At 33.1% G+C, this 14,758-nt stretch overlaps 1 pseudogene; it reads left to right on the top strand.

Moving 5' to 3' along the window:
* The first annotated feature begins 1,223 nt into the window (after window positions 1-1,223).
* On the top strand, window positions 1,224-7,387 carry LOC110115294 (annotated as a pseudogene).
* The last annotated feature ends 7,371 nt before the right edge of the window (window positions 7,388-14,758 follow it).

Raw genomic sequence — 14,758 nt, 5'->3', positions numbered from 1 at the left:
CCCCAATCGAAGCCCCAAACAGGGCTAAAAAGCCGAAAGGGCCACCAAAAAATGAATAAAGGAAGAAAAAACGAAGTGAAATGGAGAGAAAAAGAGCGCTCGGAGGAAGGCCAAAGGAAACCCTAGAATCGCCAAGGAGGCGGCTAGGGCAAGGGATCAGAGCGCGATGACGGCCGTTCAATTCCTTGAATTATTGAAGTAAATACATAATATACAAATTTGATAGATTTTCCTGCATTTTATGAATTATATTATTTAATACAAGATATCAACAAAAATGTAGAATTTCTATTTAAGGGAGGGAGGCATGTTGGAAAGCTAGTTATTAACATTGAATATAAATATCGATACCAATTAGTTAATAGTTAAGCTTAAATTAAGACTGAAACATAATTAGATGATATTTGAGATTGATCGATATCAATTATGCCTAGATTAAGACTGATACCCAATTTTGTAACAATTATGATGGAAGAATGAAAATACCATATTAAAGTTGTTATCGCAAAAGGAAACTCGGATATTACCGGTGGCTATTACCGGTTATCTTATAGCCGCCGGTATTACCAGCGGTTTGATCGCCAGTATTAACCTGCAATTTTAACTGAAGGATTGAAACTGCAGTAGATAAGCTTCAATACATTGAGCCTAAGAGCAATACGTAAGTTCAATTTATTTTATTAAGTTTATTATAATTTGATATCTTATATGTTATTGAGAAAAAATTTAACCTGTAACTTCAAACCTTCAAGGCCACCTACCCACAAGATTCGGTATATCATAAGGAGCAAATATGATGCTCCTTACCTATCATGAAAGAAGATCCAAAAGAAAGTTAGGGATATGTGGTTTAGCAAATTTTAGGTATACTTATTTGGCCTAAATTAAAATATTTAATTTAATTTGTATCAATATTATTTATTATGCCTATATTTTTTTATAGAAATATTTTAGGTGGTTGTCTGAGCATAGCATAAGGATCAGATCAAATTTTGAGAGGAGAGATCAACCCATCTTAGGAACATATTCACGGACATTAGAAAGTATGGGTAGCATCCAATATGGATTAGAGAGAGCGTATGGGCAGATTTGAGTAGAGCTTGGGCAAACCCTGAGTTCAGAAAAATAAGAAAGAAAAATAAGCATAATAGAGCATCTAATTGTGGGGGTTTAAGAATCTCCCTTTATACTGGTGGATCTATTCCTCATACGAAATATAGATGATGACTGGTAAAAGCTTTGAATTAATTTAATAAATATTTGTATATTATTTTAAATATATCTTTTATTTTTAGAAAGAATTTCTTGGTCAGGAGCCCATACCACTGGAGTTACATATGAGGACTCACCAACATCAAGCTGACCATCAGTGAGTTGATGAAAAAGCTAAAAAAATATCATGTGAGTATAATTTTTTAGAGTTTTGTTATATAAATTTAATATAAAAAAAACTCATTTTAATATCAATATATTTTATGGATTTATTCTCATAGGATGATTTTATACTAGCTCGGGAAAGTCATCAGTCTACTAGTGAGGGATCATCTTCATGATCAACCCAATATTCTAAGTATCATACATGATCAGATGTTGTTGAAGGAAGGCAGAGGGGGAGGGTATATGGCTTGGGTTCGCAAAGCTATGCTTATGAGGCTAGTTCATCCACCTCAGCATTTTATGATCCAAGTGGAGCAAAAGAAACTGTAAGTCAGAGGGTTGCAGTACTGACGAGAGAGATAAAACAGATGAGAAATATTCAAAAAAATGAGATACAAGTAGAGATGCGATCCTATAGAGATAAAAATCAAAAGAAGAAAGAGCAAGAGCAGCCACATGCATCACAAGACAGCAAGGACATGGAGGATGATTAGTACTCTTATTTTTTTGATAAACTTATGTGTGAACTTATTTGGTTTAAACATTTGGTTTGATGAACTTGTTATGTGTAATTCAATGACTTTATTTGTTGAGTTTAAATATTAGTACTCTTCTTTTGTTTTATGAGTTTATTGTTTTGATTAACATTGTAGAATTTATAATAGTTGTTATTGATTATAGTGGCGTGTTGCCCATATATGTTAGAACTTTGTTGTCTACTTTGTGCAGGTTTAGACTTTAGGGAAAAATTCAGTAAATTATAAGGGAGACTGTCAATTTTTTTCCAGATGCTACAGGTTTCTGGCAGCTAACCGGCGGTTCCGCCGCCGGAAACTCGATACCATATAGCTTTTATAAGCCACCAAAATTTTAATCATGCCACCGGTAATTACTGACGGTTTACCGATGCTAGGCGGCGGTTATCCGATGAGATGTCGGCGGTTTAGCTGCCGGTACTTCTTACGGTTCTGACAGTTGGTAAGCCGCTGGTGATTAACTGGCGGTTTACCGGCGGTTGCTGACGGTCACCCGGCGATGCACCAATAGTTTAGCCACGAATTTTACCAGTGATTTTGATAGTTGGTACGCTGTCGATAACTAACTGGCGGTCACTGGCGTTACCACTGTCGGAAACCACCGACCGTCATGCCGTTGGAAAGCCGCCAGTTACTAAAGCCACTTGAAAAGGCCACCGAAAATCGTTTCCTACGCCATTTTTTTCTAGCGATTTTTGTACCGCTGGAAAGCCACCATTTTTTTATAAAACCTTCAGAAATCAATCGTTAACTGCCGATAATAGCTAAATTTCCTATATTGTGCATTCACGATTGAAATTACATGATAGTGCATTAAAGTAATTGATATATAGAATTGAAATAATACTAGCATTAGTAATGATACAATATTGCATATCAAAGTGACATGACTCATTGGGTGATAGTGTCTTTATTGATTTTACTTATAGCTTGATATATTACTATTTATCATATATCTTATAATTTGATTTTTTTTTTCATTTCACTGATCATAATCATTTTATTATTTTATTTTGAAATTTTAAATTGCTCGTATTAATTGATGATTTATAATGACTGGGACTGAAACATGCACATTTAGTCTTTTACTTTGCATTAAATACTGTGATAGAGTTTCGGTTATTTGTTGGATTTTTATGATCATTATGTGAGTTTTATATAGTTTAAGGTAAATATAGTTGACTATTATATAAGGCTAAATAGTGATGATCAGTTTGATTTTTTTTAAGTTTTTGTTGTAGTATTCTATAGTTAGTGATGGCTATTGTATATATGTTTTCGAGTTTTTTGAGCTTCTATTGGAATTTACATATTGATGGTAGTAATATACTTATATTTTCTTGTTGTTTATTTCTTTTTATTAATGCAATTATTCAGCTCTTGATATAAAATTGATCTAGTTGTAAATGAATATTGGTTGTAGATAATAAGAAAAGAAAGAGAAAGAAACTAAAAATAAAATTTTTCTACTTTAGATCCTAGGGCGTGACACCTGCTTCTCTAAAGCATCCAATTTTCTTATTACCACCAAGTAATGTCCACCAAATTCCTAGCTCTCCAACATAAAGGTACTTGGTCTCTAATTCCATCATGAGCAAACAAACAAATACTAGTATGTTCCTTTACATTTACACAAAGTTCAAACTTGATGGTTTAATTGATTGCCGCAAAGCCCGCTCTGTCGCTCAAGGCTTTAAACAATAATATGACATTGACGACAACCAAACATTTAGTATAGTAGCAAAGATGCCCACAGTTTTTCTCCTCCTCAATGCTGTTCTTCACCATAACTAGCCTATCAATCAACTTGATATCTCAAACACCTTCCTTCATGGTTCTATCCAAGAAATTATTTACATGGCTCAACAACCTAGTTTCATCAAACTTCTTTATCTTTATCATGTATGCAAACTCCAAAAAGCTCTCTATGGCCTAAAAGAACACCACAGAAAAATAACACATTTCCGGCAAAATTTTCAGCGGAAATAAATTCGTCACAAATTCTGACGGCTTTTCCGACGGATTACCGATGGAACATTTTCGACGGATTTTCCGGCATAATTTTTTATTGGCTTTCTAGTGGGTTTATTTTCGATGGACTTTCCAACGAAAATTAATTATTTTATGAAAAAAGACTATAATAAATATTTATAATTAATTATTTCATTAAATTAAGATAAATAATTTAATAACTTATTATTAAATAAAATTATTTAAATTACATATTATTAAATTAAATTAATTAAATAATAATTAATAAATCATTGTTAAAATAAATTTATTAAATTAAATTACATTAATTAAATTAATTAAACTAGTATTCAGTTTAGTTTAAATAGAATAAAAAAATAAAAGAAACAGCTTTGGTTAAGTGTTGCATTGGTTTGCTTCTTGATGGAGGGTCGATGGGTGCTTGAATTTCGCTGAGGTCAAGGTATTGTGCGGGTCGGCTGGCCCACGGGCGAGTTGGCGTGGGTCTGGAGGACAGGCAGTTTAGCTGGAGTGCATTTGTGTGGGGCAAGCTGGTGCAGCCCGTGGGTTGGCCGAGTTGCGGGTAGCTGGTCGTGTATTTCTCCTTTTTATTATTGATTTTTTTTTCTTTTTTATTTTCAGTGCAAAATAGTCCGCTGAAAATTGTATTGGCAGAATTATTCTATCAAAAATATTTCCGGCGGCCTATTTTGCTCAGGGACTGCTTTTCCAATGCGCATTTTACCGCTTATATTTACATGCTTCTTTATGTTGATGATATACTCATTATAAGCAATTAGCTCTCATTCATTCCAAACCTACCTACAAAACATCAAAGCCAATTTTTTGCTAAAGACCTTGGCCAGGTCTCATACTTCTTTGGCATTCAAATTTCCTCCACCTCCAATACTAACTTCCTACAACAAACCAATTATGCTAATGATAAGATTTTAAACCAGTAGTAACTCCTGCATCTCTTAAACATTCGGCTACAACATATAACGATAAAACCATTCTCCAACCCTACCCTTTATCGCCAAATAGTTGGATCACTACAATACCTTACTATAACTCACACGAATAATGCCTTCATACATTGGGCCTCCGATACAATTGACAGAAAATCAATTTTAGACTATTTCTCATATGTTGGTCCTAAACTACTCTTTTGTAGAATAAAGAAACAATCGATAATAGCAAAATCTTCCACAGAGGCCGAATATCATGTTCTAGTCTCCTCTACATCAGACATTGTATGGCTTCAATGCCTACTTGATGATTTCCATATACATTCATCACACCTACATCCCTCTATTGTGAAAACATATCTGTCATGGCTCTAGCAAACAAACCGATATTTCATACTTCTATAAATTACATTGAAATCGAATACCATTTCATCTGTGACCGCATCAGCTCAAATGAAATCTTCATACACCATACTGACATAATGGATCAATCAGCTGATATCTTAACCAAAAATCACCTATAACACACTTTAACAAAATGAACGACAAATTAACTCTCCATCAACCGGATCTTTAATTTCAGGGGCGCTAATATATATGCTAATGAATGATCAGTGCGCATCCATTTCACCATAATTCTCCACTAGTCCACCACTACAGCTTTGTTCAGCAACCACCTTTACAAAACACTCCTCCACTACGGTGGCAGCCACCTTCACCACCAGATGGTGGCCTCCATAAGAAGATATCATACTCTCTTTTTGTATACGAAATACATATATGAAAATGCATAAGTGAATTCCATTCTGCACCATATTATCTGTTTTCTCTATTCTTTTCTGCTGCTCTTCTTTGTAGTTCTTCTTGAATACAGGTATTCTGTCAAGCAGTTTTCAAGAATCTGTAGAATCAGTGCAAGAATCAGAGGGCAGATCCATACCAGATCAAATTACAAAAGCAGGAGATTTATTATAAATAAATAAACGTTGTCATTCAAAAATATATTCACAGTTACTTCATTAAAATTAACCAGCGGATCAATGTCATTTTCCAGGATGTGAAAATTATATCAATATGTATATATTTGCTGTAAACATTCAAAAACAGCTTCAGAACTATATATATCCAATCGCAGCTTATATATTAGGAATCCACACAGCTAAACTTCACCATTAACATATTTGCAGAAAGGGAGCGCCGCTTCAGCATCTTCAAGGCCAACGTAGAGTACATTGACTCTGCTAACGCCAATGGTGATCGGAAGTACAGGCTCGCCGTGAACCAGTTCGCTGATCTTAGTAACGATGAGTTCAGTTCTTCATTAAATGGCTTCGTCGAGCGCTCATTTCCGAAAACAGAAGAATTATTAATTCCATTATGGAAACATGACGAACGAGCCGGATGCTATGGATTGGAGGAGCATGGGCGCCGTCACTCCCGTTAAATAACAAGGCTCAACATGTGGTACATACTGATTCATAATTAACAGCCAGTTCCAACCAATTTCAGCCGAGTAGCTTTAAAATTAGACAAACTCAGTTGAAAGACCGATTCACTCATATTTTGAATTTTTTCTCTATATATAGATACAGTTATAAAATACTTGAAAAAAAATATATGGAGCACTACCTGAAAATTAGATGACCAATTATAACAAAGATTGGATGAATTTTCAACAATATTACTTCCTACATTCATAAGATTTTTGACTTAAATTAAGATACATAAATTTAAATTATTTTTTATAATAAGACTATTTCTATCCATCCGATCAAAAAGAAAAGTCATAAATTGATCAACATTAGAATCCAACGGCTCATCAAAAATAAGATTATTTCACAATTAATTGTTAGCTCCAACTCTATTTAGTTGATTCTATATAGAAGTGTCAATTCATGTCAACCGATTGCGTTCGGATCCAATCCGAGTTGGCCCAGGCGTAAACGGATTGGCCCGAACAAAACCTGTTGATCACAATATATATAAACATATATCATTCATGCAGGTTCTTGTTGGGCTTTCTCAGCTGTGGCAGTAACGGAGGGGATCACCAAGCTCAGAACCGGCAACCTCATCTCCCTCTCAGAGCAGCAGCTCATGGATTGCGACGTCAACGGAAACGAGCATGGCTGCAGCGGTGGCACCCTCGAAGGCTCCTACAACTTCATCATCCGAAATAGGGGCATCACATCCGCCACCAACTATCCCTACACCGCCACTGCAGGAACTTGCCAAACCTCTGAAGCCGTAGCCACTATTAAAGGCTACGAGTACGTTCCGGAGAACAGCGAGCTTTCGCTGATGAAGGCGGCGGCCAACCAACCTATGTCGGTCGTGATCGATGCAGGTGGCTGGGACTTCACGTTTTACTCCGGCGGTCTATTCACCGGACCGTGCGGGACGGATTACTAGCTGGTGAAGAACTCGTGGGGGACTTCATGGGGAGAGGAAGGATATATAAGGATGCAAAGAAACGTTGAGGTTGCTGAAGGCTTGTGTGGCATTGCAATTTCAGCTACTTATCCAATAGCTTGAGGTTTCCATGTACTTTTATACCACATTAAAGATTAATTCATGTTTTTGAAAATAAATTTTATAAGAGAAATTTCTATTGATTCGTGTGCAGCATAGTTATAAATTTTAGACATAAATTTTGGAACAATTATTACGTCCTCTGACTCCGGTTAGATGCTTGTTACTCAATTTTTGCTCGGTATTTGATCGGTATTGATAGGTATTGTTTGATAATATGGAGGAATACCGCTCTGGGAAGACCAATACCGAGTTATACCGAGCAATACCGAGTTATACAAAAAATACCGAGTTTTTGTCAGTATTTTTTTGGTATAACTCGGTATTTCGTCTTCACCTAATGATATTTTCTCGTTATTATTGGTATTGCTCGGTATTTCTCATTTTGTGCATGCAATCTTAGTGCCGACTGGACGTAGCTCTACATATGTTCACCTGACCAAATAAAAGTTCTAAATTTTGAGTGCAATATATGTCTTTCTATCATAAATTTTCCTCTAAAATTTAAGTTATATATATAGATATAATAGAAGAGGATACATCAAGGGTGCTATCATACCAACACCAATGCAGCGGATCTCATCTGAACTCTACGGCTAACCATTTGGAAATTAATGTTGTTATTGTTGAAGATGGGGATGTATCAAATCTCCATTCAAATAAAACTTTTATAATTTTTATAATCTTTTTAGTCATGCATTATTAATATTGTGTAATTCTAGTTTCCATATTAAGATAGAATATTCTAATTTGAATTATTTGAATAATAAGCTCATGTAATTTATAGTTACAAGCATTGATTTATTAGAAACAGAAAAGAAAAGAAGAACAAAGTTTGCATCAATAGTTGATATAAAAAAGGAATATATCAAGAAAGGGAAAAGAAGTTGAGATGCCAAGATGGCAATAGTTGAAAAGTTGATTGAGAAATTGTGAATAAATTTGATCACTCTTGAATGATAGTTATTGATACTTTTTTTTTTGTTCTTGTGAGAACATCTAGAAGGGTTATAGAATTGCATTTTATTTCATCAATATTTTACAACCATCTAAAGAATGATCCTCTTGATGGCTATTGTATTCTTTTAAGCTAATTATTTCTTTTTAGTCTGTATAATAATCAATAAGTGATGTCTCACCCATCTTCTAAGAATTATTTTGAGATGTTTAATGCTAAGGTACCTATAAAGGTGCTAATTAGGCAAGAATAATCCATTGTACACAGCTCATCTTGTCTTGTTGGTTGAGAGCTTAGGCTTCCAACTAAGATGTCTTGGGTTCGAGTCTTTGTGTATGCGTTGTGTGTGTGAGTTTGCCTTAAATGGCCTAAATGTCCCAAAAAAACATTTAATCCATGGCTAGTCAAAGTATTTATAAAGAAGTCACGGCCTACAAGTCCTAGAACACTGAAGGATATGCATCATTCATATCAACAACATGAAGAACCTTTAAAAGCTATATTTTATGAAAGAAAGCAAATGATTATAGTCCCTTTCACATCATGCTTATACTTCATATTGACTAAGAAACAAATTATGACAAACATTGAAAGCACCCCATTAAGGATACATTTCAATAGATAATTCTCAAAATTGATAAAAAATCAATCACATTCTGCATATAACATGAAATTTTCTTATCGAAAGTAAGATATTAAAAAGATATATAACATAAAAGGTGTTAATTCTAGAAACGGAACAATCATTTACACATGTATAGTCATCCTAGTTATTGGTTATCCCATGTGAGATCCAAAATAAATAATATTACTAGAAAATTACATTATTATGTTTATATAAATTTTCACCATTTGGGCTAAATGATTCAATTCAATATAATTCTTTAGAAAATAATTAGCATCATATTCTATCATTTCTATCAACATTATTTAAACCAATATATATGTTTTAGCTGTTAAAACTTTTTTTTTTTTTTTTTTATATTTTGTAATTCTTGTACGAATTTATTAATTTCGCTTTGCTTATTCTTAATTTTATGAAAGATCTCAAGTAGATTAATTTGGATTATAGGAAAAAAAAACTGGCTCACAGGTTTTTATTTAAAACCAAATTTTAATTTTTTTAATTTATTTTTTTTTTTTTTTTTTTTTGTTAAAATCTACTGACGGGCATACGCGTTAATAAAAGAAAAAGGTACAAGGTCCTTAAAGGGACCTCCAGCTCACTACTGCTCTGAAGAGCTACAATCAAAATCCAAAAGAAAACTAAGAGACGGAGTTCCCTTCTAATCCAAATAACATAATACCCTAATAACATTCTACGAGCAAAAAAGGAAAGGGAATATAAAGCACCTTCAGCACAGCCCTTCCAACCGCTATCGTATCCTGCACAAAACGAACGCGAAGCTCCAAAAACCTTCAAAAAAGGCCTGCAAGAATACACCAAGAAAAGTGCCTTTCTATTATTTATTATTTCCTCTCTTTCAACTCATTCAAAAGCTTAACGAAACAATCAAGTATTTTTTCAATGTTTAAAAGCATTAATTTAAGATTTTTGGATGCTTTTCATTGATCTCAACTCGATTCCTTTGTTAAGTGGTAGAAGGCTTAAGAATTACAGCTCCTCTTTATTGTTGTTAAATACTTTTAGGTTTCTTTTCTTTTTGGTCTTTCTGATAGTGGTGAATATGTCTCTGTCTATTGGAATAAAAATTTGGCAACTCTAAGGCCCCATTTGATTTGATGGCACTCGCAGCATCAGAAATTTTCTTTTTTTAAATGAAGAAAAATTATTTGATAATAAAAAACATTTAGACGAGAATAATCACTCTTATTATTCTTCTTATATGTTATCAACAGTTTCTATCTATAAGATTTGATACTTTTATATCATTTTAGATTCATTTCATAAGTAATATTTGTTAAGGCTGACTTTTTCAATATGAATAATCATTCATCCACAAATCTCTCGTACGATTACGAAAATGATCTTTATAATATTCATAGTAGTGCACTCTCATTCAATCATTATTGTAGCAAATAGCAATATCAAAGCATCATCGAAGGATAGATGTTCTTCTTCTAAGTCTCCATTAATTTTTGAGCAAATTCTTCAACTTCTTCTAAATTTATGAATGCATCAGTAGATTTCATATCAATGATAAAAGTTTCAAGCTACTTGTCTAATATGATGAGACTTATATTTTGAATTTTTAACTAATAAAATTTGGCCAATTAAGCATAATAATCTTTTCTTATCAAAAATTGAAAAAAAAAATAATTACGAAAATTCAACCATGTCAGAGACATACATATGTAACTCTATATTTATTTTAACAAATCTATTATAAAGCTTTTGAAGTTGCATATTTATCACAACGCAACATAGTTTAATTTGAAAATAATGCCTATTTGTGATTGCTTGAGCATTTCTCCTTGATCTCCCTTGCATTATAAAAGCATAAAGCGTATCTAGATGAGTTATGTCATTCACAAAATAGATCAATTTGTTTAAGCGAAGTGTTCCTACCATCATCTCTTATATTTTGGAGCATTTCTTTCAGTACTTTTAACAAAGTCATGGAATTTATGATGTCATAAACCTTTCTTTGCAACATGTGTGATAACTCATTTATTACCTCCGATATAGCCTTCATTACATGCAAATTGAAAAGAAATTCAAAGTATCATATAAAATCAAGTAGGGCATATGCTTCGCTTTTTTGCTTGCTATTTAATACTTCATGTTTTATTATTTCAAGAATCTCATTAATATATCCAAATAAAAATATTAAATTAATAAGCAAAGCATGCGAACCGTAATGTGTATCACCAGCTCCTTGAAGAGCAAATTCCTTATTCGAGCTATACCTCCTAGAACTTCCCCGCTTTGTATTTATTTTATTTTTTGTTATTAATTTTGTCTTAGTATATCTCTTTTTTTACATGAAAACTCAATAATATATATCGAATTAAAAATTGTATTAGAATGTTAAGTAACTTAGACATGAATTTTTTGCTATGACAATCAGTGCTAGTTGGAGCTGATAAACAAAATAATATAAATAATAAGTTGAATAGTTTTTTCATGATAAAAAAGTTTAACCCATTAAACTCACCACGTATATTACGAGCTCGAAGATACCCTTGCTAATCTAATTGTGTTATATTCAACCCATATTTCACAAAAAGTACTTCAATAGCAATTTTTGGTATTAAAATAATTGTCTCATTAACATGAAAAATCTCACTAAAATGCTTAGTAATACAACATCATTTATTAACATAGAATAGTTTAATTGAGATGTTCTTCGACTAATACATGTTATAACTACTTTTGTAGTAATCAGTCACATATAATAACTTGAATTGATCCGGTACAACTTGCATATTTAAAATTATATATTTTTTTGAATTTACATGGAAATTTTGACATTATTTTTTGTTTGAAATTAGTCCGAAGGGTTCAGTAGGTTTAAATTTTGAATAGGAAATCTATGTGCAAAAAATTCCTTGTGAGCACAATAATAGTATTGACTTTTGGGCATCATGGCATTGAGCTCTCTATATTTTGATAGAATAGAAGGTTCAGGGGAGCTATGTGCTGCTTATTCTGAGTACTACAACACTGGATTTTGTGTATTCAAAATAAGTTTTGTGTTTCTAGGAGTAGTGCAACACTAGGTTTTGGGTGCCCTAGCACTAGGTTCTGACTCAAACTTTATGATCAAAATTCATTCTCACCATTTGATGAGCTAGAGAGAGAGAGAGAGAGAGAGAGAGAGAGAGAGAGAGAGAGTGTGTGTGTGTGTGTGTGTGTGTGTGTTAATATTAATGTTTTTGTGTGATTGAAACTATGTGAAAGATGAAAATACTGGTGGCTGCATGGTTATTGACGCTCATGCACATCCAAGGGGAGGTATACGATTTGATTCTGAATGAATGAATGGTGTCATGCACTAAGAGTTACAAGAGCCTAATATACTATGCAATATACTTGAATTATAAGGGCCAAAAATTATTGTGCTATATAATGAGAGTCATAAGAGTGTGATACTATTATGTTACACATTGGGTGTCATAAGAACTTGATACTTATATGTTATGCATAGGTATCACAATGGCTATATTTTTGAAATATTTGGAAGTTATAAGGTCTTTTGTAATGTCTCAAAATCTAATTTAAAAGAATTATTCTTTTATCTTTTAAATAACAATCAGATCTATCTAATCTCTTTTATTAATATAAATATCAGTGAATGCAAAGCTATTGATCAAACATCAATACACATCTTTACTCATTATTTTAAAAAAAACATATACAATACTCATGAATGAAATAATCATTTATTTCCATTTCTAAGTATAAAATAATAACAAAAATAAAAAGGAATTGAACCTGAGAAATCATGATCAGCCTAATACTCATGAACCACTTCCCTAACCTAAAAGTATTTAAATCACATATAATAAACTAAAAACCCAACATGCCACTAAAATCCTATAACTGAACTCAAAGTACGGCAAAGAAGCAATATGCCTGTTATCAGGCGATTTATAACAATAGCAACTATGATCATGAATCTATGTAAAATAAAGAAAATTACATGAAATAATAATAAAATCTATGAAACAATAGAATGGTACAATTGTTGGCTCAAGAAAAATAGCACGAATCCCGCTTTGCAGTCGTAGGAATCCATTTTGCTTAAGTCAGATTGAAATTAACCAGATTTCCCCTAAGGGTAGTGTCAGGGTTTATAGATCTGGGGTTCTTACTTCCTATGAGCGCAAGTGCCCATAGTTAATTACCCCTCTTACTACGTAAGAGAGAACTCTCGATTAAGGATGAATAAATTTTAGATATTTTTAGTCTGAATTGTGGGGAAGATGAAGGTAAACCAGATCAAGATCCCATGGTTTCGTCGTCCCGGGTATTCATAAATTTCAGTCTACCAACACTAACAATCATTGATCGTAGTGTCCAGGGAATCTAATTAGCAGTCATGGGTTACCTCCTCTCAGGGATCCCAAGTAGACTGAAGTAGTGGAGATGTGTGTGAATTTTAATTTAGTTTAATTTGGGTTGAGACTTATGGCTTCCTTAGAAATTAGTCGTTAATTTATTTAGTTTGGGCTTACAGCTCCAATTAGGAGTTGCCCTGATAGTGGGACTTACGGCCTCTTTTAGAGGTAGCCCAAAGAATTTTATTTGGGTATGTCTTATTGCTTCCTTAGAAGTTGCCTAATGATGGGTCTTACGACTTAGCCCTGTAAACTAAGTGGCACGAGTTATAGGTCTTACAACCAAACCATATAGACTAGGATGCCTGGAGATTTTAAATTATTTACGTAGGAGTTATGACTTCCCTTAGGAAGTAGCCTGAAAAATGGGTCTTACAACTTAATTCTTTAAATTAATATGCCAAAATGTTTGAATTTTAATTTGATTTAATATGGGTTACAGGGACTTATGGCTTCCTTAGAAGTTGCCCGCTAATTTATTTAACTTAGGCTTACGGATCCAATTAAGAGTTATCCGTGTGATTTGTTTAGTTTGGGGCTTAAAGCTCTAATTAGGAGTTGCCCGTATAATTTGTTTAGTTTGGGGCTTACGGCTCCAATTAGGAGTTGCCCGTTAATTTGTTTAGTTTGGATTATTATGGTTGTTATATTTTGTTTTAAAAGTATCCCTAATACATGGGACTTACGACTTCACTTAGAAGTGGGCCGCTAGTGGGTCTTACAACCTAACCCTATAGACTAGGATGTCTTGGTGAGGGGTCTAGGTTTGTGTCAGCACCTAAACACTTTCCTCAGAGATCGAACTTATGACTTCTATTATAAGTGGTCGGGGGTTTTAATTGAGGGTTAGGAATTAGGTCAATTTTACCTAAAACTTCCCCCTAAGGTCGGGTTTATGCCTTTCCTACGAAAGTTGTCAGATAGCGGGTCTTACAACCTAATTCTTATAAATCAGGCAGCCCAAGAATTTTAATTGAAAAGATTGTATGTTTGTTGGGTTGACATCAGTTGCTTGACACTTAGTGTTTTGTTACAATACTTTGCTACACTAGTAAATTTTTATTGTAGTGCTTTTCTTTTTACTATTTGGTAGCTTCTTTTCAATACTTGTATACTAATTTGTTACTGCAACATTTTTCACTTTAGTATTTATTTGAATATTGAACTATTTCAATGTTTAATGACCTTTATTTGTTTTTTTTTTACAATACTTTGCTACACTAGTAAATTTTTATTGTAGTGCTTTTCTTTTTACTATTTGGTAGCTTATTTTCAATACTTGTATACTAATTTGTTACTGCAACATTTTTCACTTTAGTATTTATTTGAATATTGAACTATTTCAATGTTTAATGACCTTTATTTGTTTGTTTGTTTGTTTTTTTTTTTTT

Source organism: Dendrobium catenatum, unplaced genomic scaffold (assembly GCF_001605985.2).
Source record: "Dendrobium catenatum unplaced genomic scaffold, ASM160598v2 fragScaff_scaffold_261, whole genome shotgun sequence".
NCBI lineage: Eukaryota > Viridiplantae > Streptophyta > Magnoliopsida > Asparagales > Orchidaceae > Dendrobium > Dendrobium catenatum.
Note: the sequence above shows the minus strand (reverse complement) of the source record. Positions and strands in the feature narration are given on the sequence as shown.